This window comes from Pezoporus occidentalis, unplaced genomic scaffold (assembly GCF_034315485.1).
Source record: "Pezoporus occidentalis ecotype Australia unplaced genomic scaffold, CSIRO_AGI_Poc_V1 ctg77, whole genome shotgun sequence".
Lineage (NCBI taxonomy): Eukaryota > Metazoa > Chordata > Aves > Psittaciformes > Psittacidae > Pezoporus > Pezoporus occidentalis.
In genome coordinates, this window is record NW_026916126.1 from 3004821 (window position 1) to 3013947 (window position 9127).

The following is a 9127-nucleotide window of genomic DNA, read 5'->3' on the forward strand; positions in this document are numbered from 1 at the left end:
GTGCCACAGACAATGAAGCCACAGACGGTGGTTTCTGCTCCTGAGAGGCAAGCTCCCCAAGGAACAGACCTACCTCTCTGCTCTGTCCCAAAGGACAAGCTTTCATTGGTCAGCTGCTTCTTCCCCTGTCCCTTAATTTCCTTTCTCACTTCCTCTATAAACAGAATCTCCTTCTTTCTACGTCACCGTGCTTAAGCATTGAATCCTTGGAAGCAAGTTTCTTTTTTCTCTTCCTTTTGGTGCCAGAATGCCCTTTGCCCTTTTGTCTTCCCTCAAAGCATAAGAAAGGATTGCTTCATTCTCACTTATAATCTTAGCATCTCATTTAAGATCTCAAGATCCTTATTTAGGATCTTACCAATCTCCCATCTGGAGGGGCAGAGGAGCACAGGGCTGGAGTACTTCTTCCTCCCATAACCTATGGTGAAAGCTAGAGCACCAGTTTTAGTTCTCCCTTCAATATATGAGCTGCTCCTCCTGGCACTCATGTCCTGCTTTCACAGCATGAGCCCAAGAGACCTCACACCACACAAATTCAGACTTGTGTGCCAGCTGCACTGCAGATAGGCAGGAAAAGCATGGCCATGGCCTTCTTTTCCACTGGGTTCATAGAACTCATCATCACAGAACGATTTGGGTTGGAAGAGACCTTAAAGATCATCTAGTTCCAACCCCCTGCCATGGGCAGGGATACCTCCCACTAGACCAGGTTGCTCAAAGCCCTGTCCAACCTGGCCTTGAGCACTGCCAGGGATGGGGCAGCCACAGCTGCTCTGGGAAACCTGTGCCAGTGCCTGAACACTTCCTTGTATCTGTTCTGTAACCTGGCAGTAGCAACATCTCCTGGGATGAAAAGGACTTGGCAGGACTTTGCAAAGATGGGTCCTCTTAGCAGCTTGCATGAGTCTCACTCATTACCCATGAGTGGATTATCAGATCAGCAGAGAGGCCACGTCACAGCTATGCAATCAACAGCCAGGAGCCAGCCAGAGGCTGGAAGCAGTAGCCTGGGTATCCTCCACATCTCAGGCTTCCTCTTCTCCTTTCCTCTGCCACCCATTACTTGGACTGCAATACTAGCCAAGCAAGATGACAGCCCCCTTCTGTCTGCCAGACACTTTAGTTACTTATCCCAAAGACTTTTGCAACCCAAATAAAAGTGGTCAGACTAAGGCAGAAAGGAGGGGAGCTATATGGAAAGAGAACCAACGCAGAAATCTTATTTGGAGGACTGAAACCTCCAGCATACTCCCTCTGAAATCAGGAATGCTCCAATAGGAGCTCAGCCCCTCAGCAAATTTCATCCACATGGCTTACTTGGGCATACAGGAGGTCTATGACTGCTCAGGGAACCAAATCCACATCCCCCAAGTCCCAGATAAGCCCAGCAGCTACACCCTACCTCACCCTGGAGCAGGAACCATGGAGAGAGTATCTCCTGGGCAGCAGGAGCACAAGCTGTACAATCTTCTTGTGCCCAAAGAAACTCAAATGCAGATCTAAGAAACTATAATTTAGTAGCAGCAGAGAACTTCAGTGGAAATGCTGTTTGTGTAGTAATGTTTCATTTTGTGTGTCATTATAGCAGTGCCTTAGAAACATTTCCTCTATGCTCCTCTTGTGAACAGCCTTACCAGGGGAAGGTTGCCAGTGGGCCACCCCCTGCTGTAGACAGCCTGTATAGCAGAAACTGCCTATCACTGCAGAATACTCCATTATCATTAAAAATTAATGGCAAATGCACTTTCTCCCTTTTTCCATCCTGAAAACTGTGTACCAACCCCGGGACAAAAGGCTTATGGGATACCAAGTGCTTTCTGTCACAGGTTCAGTACATTGCTCAAAAGCTGCTGCCTCTGTGGCAGCTTCCACATCAGTTTCATAGTGCTCTCATACTTTAATCTGCCCTTAAAGCCTCCTGTCTCCCTAGGCCACTTATAGCAGGACTATTGTTTTTAGCAGCTCAGCATTCCAGCTGACTTTCAGATCCCCAGAGGCAATCCCTTTTTTTCTGACTGTGCTCCAGGTTGCCACCTATGCTCACGAAACAACTCCAGCACCTTTTAGTCCCTTGCAACTTACAGCCAAGAGGGCACCTCCTTTCCCTTGGCTTCCTTACCCGAGATCTGTCTGCTGCTAGATTAGCTGCCTGGGCACTGGAGACACTGGCTGTGTCTGACAAGCAATCTCTGAAGGTTTCCGGGGCAGTATTACACACCGTCAGCATTGTTAAAGCTGAATAGCTCTGCGGCAGATCCGGGCTGCGCAGGACATCATTGCTAGAGAGGCTTCCTGAAGGGGCTTCCTTACTGGAATGAGGGTGACTCACTCTTAATTAGCTACTCTTGTTCAAAGAGGTTAAGCTTCTGCTGCAACAGGGTAGTAATGATGTACACGAAAATCACTCTGAAGGAATAAACAGTTACTGCAATAAAAAGAATAAAAAGGATATGTTTGGGAAGAACAGCAATTGCCATCATTAGCTTCTTGCTGCTGAACAATTTCTGAGTGCACGAGGAGCTCTACATCTCTTCGTGTCAGTCACAGGATGAAGCACCCGCTGCATTTTCCGAAATGCAGCTGCACCCAGCCAAGCTGTGAAATCAAGAAAGCAGTCACAAGAGCACACACATTTCTGTATGTGCATGCTGGGGATCTTGCAAGCACTATGGCAAGCCCACGTGTGCAAAGCAGAGGTAACCACCTGCCCGTCTGCTGCACCAGTTGTGACTATGGGCCCATTATGTATTACAGACACCCCAGAGGTCCCGTTTCCCCTGCAAGCAGCTCTGCCTGCACACCTCCAGTGCCACCAAGGTCTGCCAGGGCAGGCAAGGAGATCACTTTGCTCACCAGTGCTCAGGCCTACAGTGTCTGCCTGCCCTTCAGGCTTGCCATCCTGTCCTTTGCCCCAGGCTTGTTACTAGGAAAAGGCATCCCACATAAAGCTAGTGCCATTTTCTGGCACAGGCAAGACACTGGTGCTTTCAGCTGTCCTCCCAGAGTAAGGCGGCTCAGGAAATTCATTCAGGATCACTGCTGCCCCCCACCTGGGCAGACATACCAGCTGAACCGACGGGTAAGAGCCTGGAGAACTGCTCAAATCCCAGTAATGTCTGCCCCATGCCACTTTGGCCACTCTGCCTTGCTGGTTGCCTCCTCAGAGACATCACTCCCTCCTACCATAGCATCACAAAATCATAGACTGGTTTGGGTTGGAAGGGACCATAAAGGCCATTCAGTTCCAAAACCCCTGCCACAGGCAGGGACACCTTCCACCAGACTAAATTGCTCAAAGCCCTGTCCAACCTGGCCTTGAACTCTTCCAGGGATGGGAAGTGATCCACAACTTCTCTGGGCAACCTGTGCCAGTGCCTCACCACTCTCACAGTAAAGAATTTCTTCCTAATGTCTAATCTAAATCTACCTTTTTTCCATTTAAAGCCATTACCCCTTATCCTATCAGTCAATGCCCTTGTAAGAAGTCCCTCTCCAGTTTTCCTGCTGGCCCCCTTTAGGCACTGGAAGCTGCTCTAAGGTCTCCCTGGAGCCTTCTCTTCTCCAGGCTGAACAGCCCCAGCTCACTCAGACTGGAGAGAGAAGTCCCAAAGACCTATCCTTGTGTTGCACCAAAGGACCCAACGAGCACTACAACAGCTGTAAAAATGTCAGGAACTGTAGCTCAAGTCCTGTGGTAAAACTGTATGTATGCTGGGAATAGCAAGGGGTGGGTTGCACTGATCAGCTTTCACACATGCCATGGCTAAACCAAGGTGCCCTTGAATCTGATTCTGGACACCACAGATCCTGCTCAGGAGACAGGGACACAGACCTAAGAACTGGGCTTTATTTTCCTGCATTCACCATTTTCTGCTTTATGCTAATACAGTGTGACTGCCACACTTAAGTTTGACCCCAGCGGCATTTATCTCTCTATGGAGAGCTTCTAACAGCTCACTTGCCCAACCCATTCCTTACTCCAGTGCAAAGCAAGACCCCGGTGGTGTGAAAGCCACTTACGTAGCTCAGTCAGACCTGACCTTCCCCATCTACCTGGCAGAACCACCCTGGTCACCCAACATTCTGCTTCTCCAGCCCTTTCTGAGGCCCACACCACACCAGCCTTGCCCTCAGTGACTGCTGCCTTGCCCAACAGCAGCCCAACAGCACAGAAAATGCAAAGCACATGCATTCAAGAAGAATGAGCACCTGGCACCAGAAGTGCTTTAACTGCCGTCGCACCCACAGTAAAATTTATAGTCCTATAAATTATATGCAGAACTGTAACTTGGTCAAAGTCTTTTAGAGGTGTCTGATGGAGCAAGTTACAGGTTGTAAAGGTCATCGTAAAGCACTGGGGAAGTAAAAAACTGCATGAGCTCGAGTTTTCTGATGACTTTTTATCAGCTGTAACTTGTAACTCACATATACAAGGAGCAACTAGCAGTTGCAAAGGCTCCTACATACAAATCAGAAAATCACCTACAGAACAACACAGACATGGCCACATGCAGCTGCAAATTAGATGCTAAGAAAGGGAGGCGCAGCCGTGCTTTGCTTATCCTTTAACTTCCTTGGGCATGCATTGGCAGGGATAACAGAGGAAAGAGAGGCTCCTTATTCCCCAATAAAACCCCTTTTCCTCATCTCCAGCACCCTTGCAGGACTGGAAGCAGCAGAGGAGGTGAATCATGAAACATTTGCAAGTTTTGTAAAGTCTTATCAATTCTGAAGTCCAATTTGTGCTAATCAGCGCATATCACAAGTGCAAATGTTAACCCAAGGGAGCACCTAAATGACTGGTGCAACCAGCTGAAATGGAATCATCTGGAAGTTCACCCGTGGCTGTATGACCAAATCATCACCCTTTCCCATTCTTACTTACTTCCCTCTCTTAAATGACCATAATGGGATGATGTGAACCTTTAAGTTCGCCACCTTTGTCATGAGCTCCTGGGAGTGAGCCAGTATCAGCATGCAACCAACACCAGCTTCCCTCAGGAACTGGGCAGCTGGTTGCTCTTCTCATCCAAGATCTCACAGTCCACTCCAGAGACACCAGGCCACTCATGCTGCCATGCCTGCCACTCAGCATGCAGTACAAAGACACCATTCAGACTGGGCCTTACTTTCTTCTATTGAGGTTTTCCAGTTTCTTTTTGGCTAGGTCACAGTCCAGGCCAAAGATCAGCCTAAGATAACCACATGAAAAACTGGTGGGGGAGTCCATTACAGAGCTAAACTTAAGTTACTGGAAATACATTTGGGGGGATCCTCCTTAATTTTCCCTTTGCTTCTAATTAATCATCAGCATCAAACATGAAAAGCTGGTTATTTCCCAGGAGCATCAGCAAACTGACGTAATTTCGGTGGCTCTGTACACAGTACGTAAAACTGAAAGGAGTGAAGTTCAATTTTAATTGTGCAGCTGATACTGGGAAGTAAACAGGTACTTCCTTCAGAGGATCTTTAAAAGAGACTTCTAATCTTTTGAGACAGCTTGTCATAAGAACCAAATCTTGCTTTGAGTTACATGGGTATAAGTCTGCAGTAACTTTGATAATCTCAAAGCCAACACCAAACTCACATTTTCTTCTTCGTTGAAACTTTGAGATTGTGCAACAGAGGAAATGGCAACAATGGACTAACTCCATACTTTGAACGCAGCTAGTGGAACTAGTGCTTTGGCTGTGTGAACTGCCTCTTCTCCTGCAACCTAGTAATGCAGTTAATCAACTACGACACAGAAGAATCCCACGCTTTTCAACAGGATCCAGAAAAAGCAACATTCTAAAGCTGGTGTTTTCTGAAGCATAGTCTGCACACTTGATCTTAAATCAGTAAAACTTCCTAATGGCCCACAGTTTCAGTCTGAAGCAAAACTTCACAGCAAAGTAAACCCAGAGATTCATAATGTCTATGTTAACCAGTTTTCAACTGCAGGAGCACCTTACAGTGTCACATTGTGTTCTGTACATCACCCATTGCCCAACTTTGTAAGTGCAGCTTTGACAGGCTCTAAGTTTTTGGAGCACCACTTGCTATTTAAAGACTTTCTTCCATTCATAAACTGTCAAAACCCGCATGTGTTTCAAGGAAGAGGGAGACTCAAAGGGGATCCACAGTTACTTAGCCTAATTTCTGACACTAGCCACATGAAGGCAAATTAAGAGTTTAAATGCTCTTCTCCCCCAAACAGGGATTTCTCAAGCTTATCAACAAACAAGATTCTAAAACCCTGTCTGTGAACAGCAGGGCAACCTGAAAACTAACTCTGTATCTATTACTGCAAAACAGACACCAAAAGGAAGGATCCACCTCACCCAACTTTAGCCATCTAAACTAAACAGTTGGCACCTTCTCTCAGCAAATAGCTGGACCTTTCTCTACAGCCAATGGCACAAGACTCCTACTAATTTTAGGGTGGAGAAAGAAACAACAAAGAAGGCATTGATACCAATGATCGGAGAGTACAGACCATTAGTTTATGACAGATGCCAAGGTCTGGAAGAATTCCACCATGACATATCCAACCGTATGCATGCGATATAGCAGATCATAGAATCACAAAATGTGTTGTGTTGGAAAGGACCTTAAGACCACCCAGTTCCAACCCCCTGACATGGGCAAAGACACCTTCCACTAGACCATGTCACCCAAGGCCCCATCCAGCCTGGCCTTGAACACTGCCAGGGATGGAGCAGCCACAACTTCCTTGGGGTTGCCTGTATGGAAAGCTGCAGGCCTCATTCCCACAGCAAAAAGGTTCAGCCAGTTGTAACATAGCCCTAGACCTGCAGAGTCTGGTCAGCAGGGGGCTGGTCCCTGGCTCCATCAAATGGGTGAGTGGGGAATAAAGGAACCTGAAAAACAGCAAAAGGAAATAACAGCTCATAACGCAATCTGCAACTAGGAATGTCCAATCTATTTTACTATTTAAGTATGATAAACCTTTATGAAATTTCAAACATGCTGTAATGTTAAGGGATCAGGCTTATCCCTGGCTTTTATCCATTTGCCTTCAGCACAGCTTGACTCAACTGACCCTTTTTTTAGTTTTCCCTAACCCAAAAAGTATTACGAATTTGCTTCCTCTGACAACAAATTCTCCTCAAATGTTGTCTTTTTCTTTTCCATAACCCAAATAAAGAATTAAAGCTTTAGCATTAATTTCAGATACCTAGCCAAAGTAAATTTAGGGAAAACATACAGACTTTGCTAGAGACCTGTTTGTCACAGGTTCTTTCTGATGCTTCTGATATTTTTGAAGGCACCCTGTGTTTCATAGATGGGGTGACTTCTAATTTATCAGTCTTGCATAATGAAATGCTTAGTACATAAATAAAAGACTTTCTCAAGGTCAGTGGATCATTGATGGCTTGATTCGGAATATGATTCTGAAGAAAAAGTCCTGCTGAGCTACACCTGAAAATAGTCATCTGGGAGACATTCAAAGGCTTATCAGATATAAGCAGCTTGCTCCAGAAAAACTGTAGCATCTCAAATCGCCTATTTACCATGGCTTTTAAGCGCTGACCATGCCAGTGGACACACAATGAACATGAAGAGTCCTGAGCATTTGTTTCCCAATTTCATATGGAAATGAGGTGCAATTGCATTGCCAATCCCTCTCACAACCCTGAATCTATCAGTCAGCTCTCAGCAAAGTTGACAGAGGGAGAAGACTTCTCAAAGGTAATTAAGCTCCCTCAAGCTACCTGACCAGCTAGGGTAACAGCAGAAAAGACCTAAATTGAAACCTTCACAAGGGCAAAGGTGGCAGTGTAGCATACACCCTGCTTGGCGGCAGCTAACCGGCCCATCACCACCACTTACTAACCTGGCCAAGAGCATCCTGGTCACCTTCAGCCTGTGCACCTCCTGTTGCCCCTTGGGTGGGCTTGGTTTTAGGGGAAGGGCTAGGAAGGACAGGGAAATTTTCAAGAAATATCTCAAATTCACAGAACACAAGGCTTTATCAGCTCTTCTGCACACAGAATTACTTTCTTTTTCTGTTATTTACTGGCTTCCAAAAGTTTGATGAAAGACCTTCATGGGCAGATACCAAACAAATGGAAAGCGAATGCCCTTTAGTCTTTCTCAAAATTGAACGCTTTCACAAGTTGATATTCCAGGAAATTACCGATTACCATTTTGATCACTTTAGGATTAAACTCTAGGAGGTTTAACTAGGAGAGCAAGATAAGGAAACAAATCCAAAAAAAAACCCTATGCTTTAAAGAACATTTAAATGCTTCCAAAAATCTGCACTTGGTAAGTTTGATGTATTCAACCAAACAAAAAGGAACCCCGTGCAACCCTTTCATGTATGTGAGATCTGTATCTTAGTCTTCATTTAGACAGTCCCAAATCAGACTGCTACCATCTGTAGCATTTGAGGCAATTATTATAAGTGATTTATTACATTTCTAACTCTGAACATTCATCATTCTGCAAACAGCACAATGGGAGATGACCTATACCTTAACTTACACATTTTACAATGGTCTTCCTTTAAAACTGTCTGCCAATCATAACATTTAAATCCTACAATGTTTACTTCACATTTGAGAATCACAGAACGGTTTGGGTTGGAAGGAACCTTAAATATCATCCAGTTCCAACCCCCATACCATGGGCAGGGACACCTTCCTCTAGACCAGGCTGCTCAAAGCCCCATCCAGCCTGGTCTTGAACACTGCCAGGGATCGAGCATCCACAACTTCTCTGGGCAACCTGTGCCAGTGCCTCACTAGCAACATAGTAAAAAATTCCTTCCTAATATCTCATCCAAATCTATAGAAGAATGTTTTCTATACATTTGGGTTAGAAACCCACATTGTATTTTATTAATACAAAATTCACAGCTGAGAGTTCACAGCTAAAGTACAGGAACTTTAGTATGGAAAAAGCTGCTACCACAGCACCGCATTTCTCGTATGCCATTCCATTGAACAGCATCACCCAAACAGCTGGGTTTCTGTCATCACAGGAATGGATGCTATTTTTTTCTAAAAAAAAAAAAAAAAAAAAAAAGTGTAAATTCTACCAATACTAAACACACAAATGTTCACATTTGCCACCAAGGCAAACGAGCTGTACACAGAAGTTCTGACAAACACAACAG